The sequence below is a fragment of the Schistocerca serialis genome, chromosome 6 (assembly GCF_023864345.2).
Source record: "Schistocerca serialis cubense isolate TAMUIC-IGC-003099 chromosome 6, iqSchSeri2.2, whole genome shotgun sequence".
In the NCBI taxonomy this organism is placed as follows: Eukaryota; Metazoa; Arthropoda; class Insecta; order Orthoptera; family Acrididae; genus Schistocerca; species Schistocerca serialis.
Window position 1 is genome coordinate 563120934 of NC_064643.1, and position 12039 is coordinate 563132972.

A 12039-nucleotide genomic window follows, 5' to 3' on the forward strand; every position below is an offset into this window, starting at 1 on the left:
TTTTTACCCTCTACAAAAAAAATGGTTCAAATGGCTCTGAGCACTATGGGACTCAACTGCTGAGGTCATTAGTCCCCTAGAACTTAGAACTAGTTAAACCTAACTAATCTAAGGACATCACAAACATCCATGCCCGAGGCAGGATTCGAACCTGCGACCGTAGCGGTCTTGCGGTTCCAGACTGCAGCGCCTTTAACCGCATGGCCACTTCGGCCGGCTTACCCTCTACAGCTCGCTCTAGTTCCGTTAGGGATTATTCCCTGATGTCTTAACAGATGTCCTATCATCCATCGCTTCTTCTTATCAGTGTTTCCGATACATTCCTTTTCTCTTTGCTTTCGCAGCAACTTTCCGAAGCGGCCATCAACCCAATGTGACCCGTTTCCATCCCTCTCAGTTTTGCCCGACATTTACTTGAATAATACATATTGTACATTGTGCTCCACATCCTCGTCCACAGCGTTTAATATTTATATACACTGTAGTTTGTCTCCTGCACTCTTGCTAAACTAAAATATTTTCCTACCTTTTTTAACATCTTTGTTATACCTATAATCATTCATGCTATTAATTTTATGATCACTGATTCTCTCCTCAACATTAACTGATTCGAAAAGATCGAGCCTGTCACTAGGAGGTCTAAGACATCATCCTCACTGTCATTTCTGTAATGATCCGCTCGACGTAAGTTTCAGTCAAGGCAAGCGGAACAACTACACACGGGTCCATTTCTCTGTCATAAGTTTGAATTGCTAGTCTCTTCCTCTCTACAGACTGCAAATAGAAGTAAGGTCTTAGGGGACCAAACTGCTGACGTCATCGGTTTGCAAATAGAATTCTCTCCCCACTATTAAAATTGTGTTATCAGTAAACTTTTTCGTGATATTCTCCAAGATGACTCTTAAGCGATCTGCCAATAAAGCACCTGACGAGGTTGTATATAAAATAAACCGTTTACCATGTTTGACGGATCACTGATTTTCTTTTTCTTGTGTCATCATTCTTCTGACTGATTTGAAGCGCCCTTCCCCGAATTCCTCTATCAAGTCAATCTCTTACTCTCAGAGTAGCACAACGTCCTCAATTATTTGCTGGATGTATTCCAACTTACGTCTTCCTCTACAGGCTTTACCCTCTACAGGTCCCTCTAATACCATGGAAGTTATTTCCTAGTGTCATAACACATCCTATCACCCTACCTCATCTTCTTGTCAATGTTTCCCCCATTTTCCTTTCTTCGACGATTCTGCGAAGAACTCTTCATTCCTTACCTTATCAGTCTACCTAATTTTCAACATTCTTCTGTAGCATAACATTTCAAACACTTCGACTCTCTTCTGTCCCGGTTTTTCAGCTGTTCATGATTTACTACAGTACAATGCTGCGCTTCAAACATACATTATCAGAAATTTCTTCCTCTAATTAAGACCTAGTAGACTTCTTTTCCCCAGGAATGATTTTTGGCCTGTGCTAGGCTGCTTTTATGTCCTCCTTGCTTCATTTGCTACTTCTCACACCTATCTTTTTTCTTCTGTTTACATATTCATTCTGCTCGAAAGATCTATTTTTTATTCTTCTCTGAGGACAGCAATGTCATCAGTGAATTTATCTTTGATATCCTTTCACACTGGATTTTAACCCCACTCTTGAAACTTTCTTTTATTTACGCCGTTCGTTGGTGTAAAGATTGAACTGAAGGGGCGAAGACTGCATTCCTGTATTACACCCATTTTAATCCGAGCAGTTCGCTCTCGGTTTTCCAAAATCATTGTTCACTGGTTCATGTACACACTGAATATTGCTCGCTTTTCCCTATAGCTTACTCCTATTTTTCTCAGAATATCGGAATTCTTGCTCTGTTTTATATTGTCGAACCCTTTTTCCAGGTCGGCAGATCCTTTGAACGTCTATCGATTTTTACTCGGTATTGCTTCCATTAACAACCGAAACGTCGGAACTGCCTCTCGGGTGGAAGCCAAACTGATCGTCACCCAACAGATCTTCAGTTTTCTTTTCCATTCTTGTCAGCAACTGGATGTATGAGTTGTTAAGCAGAGTGAACAATAGTACTCGCGCTTATCTGCCCTTGCTATCTTCGGAACTGTGTATATGATATTTTTCCGAAATTCTGATGGTATGTAGCTTGTCGTGCAGATTATACACACCAACTTGGATTGTAGTTTGATTGTCTCTTCCCTCCAGTGGTTTTATCAATTCCGATAGAGGGTTATCGACCCCCTATGCCTCGAGCACAAATCTTCCATAGCTCTTTCGAATTATGACCCTAATACCGGATCTCCTATCTCTCACATATCGACTGCAATCTCTTCTTCTATCACGTCTTCAGACAATTGCTGCCCCTCATATAAGCTTTTAATGAACTCTTTCCTCCTACACACGCTGTCTTCAGCGTTTAACATAGGAATTCCCATTGCACTCTTAACGCTGCCACCCTTGCTTTTCACATCACCGAAAGTTGCTATGACTTTTCTATATGCTGTATCATTCCTTGCAACGATAATTTCTTTTTCGATATCTTCATTGTTTTCCTGCAGCCATTTCGTCTTGGCTTCCATCCACATCCTACTTATATCATTTCTAAGTTATTTGTATAGCCATAACCCTGTCTTTCCCTGAACATTTTTGTACTTCGATCAATTTTAGTATTTCTTCTATTACCCAAGGTTTCTTCGCAGTTACCTTCCTAGTACATGTGTTTGTCTTTCCAACATTGTGATTGCTCTTTTTAGAGACGTTCACTCCCTTTATCTGAACTGCCTATGTGGTATTCCTTATCACAGTGTCAACATGCAAATGCATCTCATCATTCGTCATGTCAGTACCTACTACTGCCATCCAAACTGATTCTACCGTACGATTCTATTAAACTTGAGTCTACTGTTGAAAGCAAGGAGAAACTACAGCCGTAATTTTTCCCGAGGACATGAAGCTCTACTGTATGGTTAAATGATGATAGCGTCCTCTTGGGTAAAATATTGCGGAGGTAAAATAGTCCCCCATTCGGATCTCTGGTCGGGAACTACTCAGGAGGATGTCTTCTTGAGAAGAAACAAAACTGGTATTCTACGGATCGGAGCGAGGAATATTAGATTCCTTAATCGGGCAGATTGGTTAGAGAATTTCAAAGTTGAATGGATAGGTTGAAGTTAGATTTGGTGGGAATTAGTGAAGTTCAATGGCAGGAGGATCAGGACATCTGCTCAGGTGGATACGGTGTTATAAATACAGATTCAAACAGGGAAAATGCAAGACTGGCCTTAAAAATCAATAAGAAAATAGCAGTGTGGGTAAGATACTATGAACATCATAGTGAATGCATTATCGTAGCCAAGACAGACACGAAGACCGCGCCTAACTCAGTAGTACATATTTATATGCCAACTAGGTCCGCATATGATGAAGAGACTGAAGAAATGTATGATGAGATAAAAGAAATTATTCAGATAGCTAAAGGAGTCGAAAATTCAACTGTGACGTAGAATTGGAATTCGATAATAGGAAAAGGAAAAATAGTAGCTGAATATCGACTGGGGGAAAGGAATGAAAGAGAAAGCTTAATCATCGCTAACACTTGGTTCAAGAATCATAAAAGAAGGTTGTATACGTGGAAGTGACCTGGAGCCACGGGGAGGTTTTAGATTGATTGTATAATGGTAAGACAGAGATTTAGAAACCATGTTTTAAATTGCAGGATATTTCCAGATGCAGATGTGGACTCTGACCACAATTTATTGGTTACGAACTGTAGATTAAAACTGAAGAAATTGGAAAGAGGTAGGAAATGAAGGAGATGGGGCCTAGATACGTTGAAAGAGTCAGAGGTTGTTGAGAATTTCAGAAGGAGCTAGGCAATGGTAGACTAGAACAGAGGAAGGAATATACTAGAAGACTAATGGCTTGCTTTAAGAGATAAAACGCTGAAGGCAGCATAGGATCAAATGGGTTAAAAGACAGTCCCTAGTAGAAATCCTTGGATAACACAAGAGATATTGAATTTACCTGATGAAAGCAGAAAATTTAAAAATGCAGCATATGAAGGAGACGAAAGAGAATACAAACGTTTAAAAAATAAGATTGGCAGGAAGTGCACAACTGCGAAGGAGGAATGGCTAGAGGAGTAAGGTAAGGATTTAGAAGCATGTTTCACTAGGAGAAAGATAGATACCGCCTACAGGAAAATTGAAGGGGCCTTTGGGGAAAAGAGAAACAGCTGTATGAATATCCAAGAGCTCAGATGGTAAACCAGACTTAAGCAAAGAAGGGACAGCTGAAAGGTGGAAGGAGTATATAGAGGACCTTACAAGGGATATGAACTTGAAGGCAATATTATAGAAAAGGGAGATGACGGAGATGAAGATGAGATGGAAGATATGATACTGCGAGAAGAATTTGACAAAGCTCTGAGAGATCTCAGTCGAATAAGGACCCGGGAGTAGACGATGTTCCGTCAGGACTACTGATAGCCTTGCGAGAGCCAACCACGACAAAACTCTTTCATGTGTTGTGCAAGATGTATGAGACAGGCGAAATACCCTCGCACTTCAAGAAGAAGATAGCAACTTTAATTTCAAAGAAAGCAGTTGATCACATGTGTGAAAATTACCTATCAGTTTAATACTTCATGGTTGCAAAATAGTAACACGAATTCCTTACAGGAGAGTGGAAAAACTGATGGAAGCCGACCTCAGGGAAGATAGATTTAGAGTCCGGAGAAACTTAGGAATACGCAAGCCAATAATGACCTTACAAGTTATCTTAGAAGATACGTTAAGGAATGGCTACGTTTGTAGCGTTTGTAGACGTAGACGAAGCTTTTGACAATGTAGACTGGATTACTCTCTTTGAATTTCTGAAAGTAGCAGAAGCTAAATACAGGGAGCGATAGGCTGTTTACAGCTTGTACAGAAATCAGATGGCATTTATAAGAGTCGAGAAGCATGAAAGCGAGGCTGTGGTTGAAAAGCGAGTGAGACAGTGTTGTAGCCTGTCCCCGATGTCATTCAATATGCACATTAAACAAGTAGTAAAGGTAACCGAAGAAAAATTTGGAATAGGATTTAAAGTTCAGGGAGAAGAAATAAAAATTTTGAGGTTTGCCGATGAAGCTTTAATTCCACCAGATACAATAAAGGATTTGGAAGTGCAGTTAGGCGGAATTGACAGCATGTTGAAAGGAGAATATACGACGAAGATCAACAAAATCAAAAGAAGAATAATGGGGTGTAGTCGAATTACATTAAATGATGCTGAGAGAATTACATTAGGAAACGAGACACTAAAAGTAGTAGATGACTTTTGCTATTTGGGCAGTAAAATAATTGATCATGGCCGAATTAGAGAGGGTAGAAAATGTAGACCGGCAATGGCAAGAAAAGCGTTTCCGAAGAAGAGAAATCTGTTAACATCGAATATAGATTTAAGTGTTAGAGAGTATCTTCCAAAGCTATTTGTCCAGAGTGTAGACATGTTTGGAAGTGCAACATGAACGATAAACGGTTGGACAAGAAGAGAATAGAGCTTTTGCAGTGTGGTGATACAGAAGAATGCTAAAGATTAGGTGGGTAGATAATGTAACTAACGAGGAGGTACTGAACAGAACTGGAGAGACAAGAAATTTGTGGTACAACTTGACCAAAAGCACAGACCAGTCGATAGAACACAATCCGAGACTTTAAGGTATCATGAATATAGTATTCGAGGGAAGTGAGGGGGTAAAAATCGTAGGAGACCCCAAGTGAAGAATACAGTAAGCACATTCAAAAAGATGTAGGTTGCAGTAGTTATTGCAGCGGATAGAGTAGCATGGAGAGCTGCATCAGACCAATCTTCGAACTGAAGACCACAATAACAAAAACGAGACTGATAGAGGAAACAGAGAAGATCCAAAGAAGGGAAGTGCGTTTCATTACGGGTCCATTTAGTAAGCGCGAAAGCATGATGGAGATGCAGGGTCCAGTGGCAGACGATGCAAGAGAAGCTGTTACCGTTACGGTGTGTTTACGGTTAAAGTTCCGAGAGCACACGTTGCTTAAAGACTCACCCAACATATGTTCTTTCCTATATATAGCCAATGAAGGTGAAATTACAGAGATTCGAGCTCACGCGGAAGTTTACCAAAAAACGTTTTTCCCGCGCACCATTCACGACTAGAGCAGGAAAGGGGAGCCGTGGTACAGAAGGTTCCCTCTGCCACACCCAATAAGGTGGCCACTGCTGGCGGCTCACCTCCAATTGCGCAACGCTACGCACTGTTCACATCCAGCTGCCCAACACTACAATGGCAGACAACAATGCAAACTAGCCACAGACTGCACACAGCACAGCCAGTGATTTTCATACAGAGCGCTACGTAACGTTGCCAATAAGAAAACATAAACAGCCTACTTACAAGTTGTGTTTCGGTTACGAAACTAAATTATTTTTAAAAGTCTGTTATTACCATCACTGTTTTGTAAGACTGTAACCCGGTTAACATAAATGACCTATAATTACATTTTTTTGTCGTTTCCATGGCACGGGACGTCGCCGCTTTTGTCCTTGGCGAAGGTGGTAATTCCGGCTGTTAGATAGGTGGTCATGGTGTTCTAGCTGAACTGCGTAAATGTTCAACGTGCCACTGTCTTTAAACGGCGTACTGCCATAACATGCAAGTTGTTATACGAAAACAACGAAATAAGACGAAATCTAATACGGCGTCTCCAAAGCGCTACATTTGTCGACTGCTTTCGAGCTTCGTACTCATATCGAATTTAATGGGAGACATATCATTTTGACGTCATTTTACGGTAAGCTTCGAGTGACACTAGCTTCTGTCTTTGTCTGGACGTCTGCTCGGACACGCTTCTCAAAGCCTGCCCCACTGGCACCAGACTGGTCCCCTCCAAAGTGTAGCACACCTTTGGTGTGCAATCGAAGACTTGTGACATTCGTAGTAGACAAAACCTGTGCGTAGTGTAGCTTTGCACCTCGACAACGACTAATACAAAATGATTTGAAAAACGTTTTCTGATGGCTGGCTTTCGAACTTCCAAAGATAAATACTAGGCTCCAACCGGCTGTGCTTTATGTGCGACGCTTATTTAAAGACAAACGTAATACTGTTTTTATGAAACGATAAAATAAAAAATTATTCCATTTTGATAATTATTTAAAAGACTGGAAAAGTAGAGAGTATATTTTTCTTTAATTTTATCTATATTTTGCAGCTTCAGACGTGACTGTACTCAATACACTCGAGGTATGAATTAAAAAACGCCTTCTGTCACAACTTTTCGTGCTTTATTCTGTACACGATGCATTTAGGACCCTGTGGGACCATATGCAGGTGTAATTCGTCTTAATATATGATTTATTTGTTTATCGTTTTCAAAACGATGGAAGAAAAAACTTATACTGTTACAAAAAACGTTAAAAACGCTTTTCTTGGATTATTTGGTAAGTTTACACTATTCATCTTTTCCACTATTTCACACATTTTCCGCGTCTGACTTACGAAGTTCGTAACCTAACATCAAACCTTTTCGTGACAGGAATATGCATCTCATCTCATTCAAGAGATCAAATAAATCATGTATTAGGACGAATTTCATCTGTGGATGGACCCACAGGGTCAAAATGAATCGTGTACTAAATAAAACATTACAATTGTGACTGAAGGTGTTTTTTAATTCATACCTCGACAGTAGAGAATACACTTATACATTAGACACAGCAAGATGTCTTTAGGCAAAGACGAATAAGGGCTTTCAAATAAGGTATGTCACTCCTAACACAGAATTATTAGGGTGTCGAATTTTAAAGTAATGTAAATTGTGAATAATTCTTTGAGTAAAATGTTTCTACATGATTTCAACAGGCTGTAAAGCATAAATTTAATTAAAAACCTTTGAAAAATACGGGTACGAAAGAATTTGAAAATTTCATATATGCATAATACATGCCTTGCCTGTGGAATAGATGGTAGAAAAGAAGAGAAAAATAAACAGTATTTATATCAAGAGCAGAATTGTTGCGGGAGCTATTTCGAGTTGGTACTTTTCATCATGACATTTGAGTTGGACCATGTGATGGAAATGGACTATTACTGATGAACAAAATATTTTATTCAAATACTCATAGACTCTGTGGCACCATATATCTTTTCGTAATGTAGTGATTCCTGTATTTCTTCCTGAATGTGAGCACTAGGGTAAGTGTGCGAAGAGAGCCGACCAAACTAAATTGCATGAATCATTCTCCGAGGCTGTAACTCAGAGGCGTAAGGGGCTGAATCGGACGAATCGGTCCCAGAACAGCCATACTGTTTGTGCAAACGATCCCGTGACTCTCGACTATGGGCGAGCTGCCGCACTCCATGTCACGACACTTGCGCTGACGAATCTACAATCGGTGTGTTCGTGACGGCTATTATTCAACGGGAAGCGATGAGCTTTGTGGGAATTCTCGCCTTCGGCGTGGGAAGAGAGGCAGGTAGACTATGGATGACGCAATGCGCAGTAAAACTGCATGAATTTCGAAGCGCAGATGAACACACCGTTAGACTGACGACAACGGAAACTTCTGTTCACCCTCTCATCACTTCTTGAACTTTCACCAGATCATTCTGTTGAGGAAACAGATACATACTAGAGACATCAGGCATAATATAAATGTAATTTAAGACTCTGATGGAATCGTAGTGTTATACATCAAGCATCTTTACAATTTTTGTCAGACTTAGTGAATTTATTCGTCACGCAGTGGTATTAAATTTCTAAATTTTCATAACATTCAGAAATGATGTTTCGGGAGAAACCTTAAGTGGAATGACCACATAAAACAATAGTAGAATAAGCAGATGCCAGACTGAGATTCATAGGGAGAAGTTGTAACGAACCTACACGTCCGGTTAATTAGGATTTTTAAACGACACGCGCATCTAGTACTCCCTGTTGTTTGGGAAGGCATCTAGTCCGAAGAATAATGAAAATCCGGATAAGTGCGGATACAGTTATAACCGAAACGTTATCGCAGGACGATCGAAAGAAATTTTGAAAAAAAAGGTAAAAATAGGAAATAGTTAGTGGAATTTGTAATAAATACACTGAATCTGTCATTATTTAGGACTGCAGATTACTTAAGAAGAGCCGCCAGCTCATTGTATGAGTAAAAATTACTTTATTATTATTAATTGTTTGTAAACTGTAATTACGAACTAATCATGGAACTGTAATGAGGCGAGAAGGAACCAAAGGCACTGACTCGAGCTCAGATGTAAAAACACAGTTAATAGCATGAATTAAAGTTAATTAGTAAACAGCAGAATAATTCGTCTATTGAACACATGTGCTCGTAAAACTTAATTGATTGCAAACCAGTTCCCATAATGAATAGCTGTTACCGACTTTAGAAATGCGGATATTCATAAACATATATTTTCAACTACAGTAAGTTATTTCTGGAAAGTTCATAATGATTCATTTGGTGAAGAATAACTAATTTTACACTGGACTGTTACGTAATTTGCAAGTGTGAGCAGAGTTTGCAATGCACACAAAAAAAAAACATGAAATGTATTATTCTTCTGGTATCGATAGCTACGATGCCACGGCGTTAGGTACAAGTCTTTAGGTTGGCACTACGAGAGCGGACTATCCACACCGACGACAGCGCCATCTAGCCGACGGTGTGCAGCTCTACGAGCGCCGCTCCAGATTCAGCCCATAGCAAGATTGTTTGTATTGCATAGTGGGCGAGCCACTACAGATTTTGCCTATGTACCACCTCTAATCGATGTTAGCTTTGATTGACCTACGGCTTCGCACCTACGTGCTCATCTCAACCAAAGTTAAGTAACAATTTATGTATTCATATTCTTCCTAAAGTACAGGTGCATTAAAATTTACATGCAGTACCGAAGTACTTCACCTTTTCCTGCTCCTACTCGCGTCCTTCATTCTCAGCCTATTTTTCAGAAGCAGTTCACAGGAGTAGATCCACGCGCCACCTATCCAGGCGGGATACAAGAATTCTCAAGTAATATTTTGTCAAGATCCATGTAAATTATGCTTTTACTCTTTTAATGTTTCTCATTATTTTTAACTAGTTTTTCTAACAAACATCAATGTTCGCTTCTGTTAAATGACAACTTTAGATAGTTCTCACTTCTGCAAAAATGCGTTTCTTTATCTCAGTTACCCAAATTATGTAACTCATCCCTTTCAATATTTTCCTATTCTTTCGCTGGTGGTATTCTCGGTATCAGTAATGGTGATAGGATGGGAGCCTATTAGGTAAATGATTGAGTTTAAGTTAATTTACATTATTACAGTGGTCGCATTGAACACTTTGTATTCAGTTAATAAAAACTACTACGCTGACTACCTTTGTACAATTTAAAGATGAAACTGGTCTGATCTTACTTTGATGAGCTGCTGCTGCTAAGGCATTATTCGTCGAGAATGTATGGCAGCAGGCTCTTGTTTAACGTCGCTCTATATAACAAGTTTGGGCCCACAGTACTCGCTTTGAATATTAATTCCAACCAAATAATAAGCATGCACATATATTAAAAACCTTGCAGTTTATTCCTTGCATTCCCGCGTACCGCGTCTGCACTAGATAACGTCGCTAGCAACTCCTCTCCGCCGACAACTTCTGGCCGACACCGCGCTTTCGTGCCCAGCGACAATACTCCTTACTTCAAACGCATTCTTCGGCTGTGTAAAATTGCGAACTTCCCTAAACCATCGTTTTTACTACATCATAATTGTAATATTCCTTTTACGAGGGTAATTTCAGCATGTCATTCTCAATGGAGAGAAGTCTTCCGAAGTAAGACTGATTTCAGGTGTGCCGCAGGGGAGTGTCATAGGACCGTTGCTATTCACAATATACATAAATGACCTTGTGGATGACATCGGAAGTTCACTGAGGCTTTTTGCAGATGATGCTGTGGTGTATCGATAGGTTGTAACAATGGAAAATTGTACTGAAACGCAGGAGGATCTGCAGCGAATTGACGCATGGTGCAGGGAATTGCAATTGAATCACAATGTAGACAAGTGTAATGTGCTGCGAATACATAGAAAGAAAGATCCCTTAACATTTAGCTACAAAATAGCAGGTCAGCAACTGGAAGCAGTTAATTCCATAAATTATCTGGGAGTACGCATTAGGAGTTATTTGGAATGATCATATAAAGTTGATCGTTGGTAAAGCAGATACCAGACTGAGATTCATTGGAAGAATCCTAAGGAAATGCAATCCGAAAACAAAGGAAGTAGGTTACAGTACACTTGTTCGCCCACTGATTGAATACTGCTCAGCAGTGTGGGATCCGTACCAGATAGGGTTGATAGAGAAGATTCAACGGAGAGCAGCGCGCTTCGTTACAGGATCATTTAGCAATCGCGAAAGCGTTACGGAGATGATGGATAAACTCCAGTGGAAGACTCTGCAGGAGAGACGCTCAGTAGCTCGGTACGGGCTTTTGTTGAAGTTTCGAGAACATACCTTCACCGAGGAGTCAAGCAGTATATTGCTCCCTCCTACGTATATCTCGCGAAGAGACCATGAGGATAAAATCAGAGAGATTAGAGCCCACACAGAAGCATACCGACAATCCTTCTTTCCACGAACAATGCGAGACTGGAATAGAAGGGAGATCCGATAGAGGTACTCAGAGTACCCTCCGCCACACACCGTCAGGTGGCTTGCGGAGTATGGATGTAGATGTAGATCCCAAAAGTAAGGTCTCCTATTTTTTTATAAGTACAGAACTCTGTGTAGCAATTGGTCACACTGTTACGAAGAGTGCTTCACGCGCTGTGTGTAAACATGCGCACGTCGCGCTGAGACGCTCAGTCTTGGTTTTGCAGTCGTTGAGAATAGATCTCCCGTTGGATGTTACCGCCAAGTGCGAATTACGCGCAGTTATTCGGTTTTTGAACGCAAAGGGCACTGCGCCGATTGAAATCCATCGCCAACTGACCGAAGTGTATGGTGAGTCGTGCATGGATGTCAAAAATGTTCGTAAGT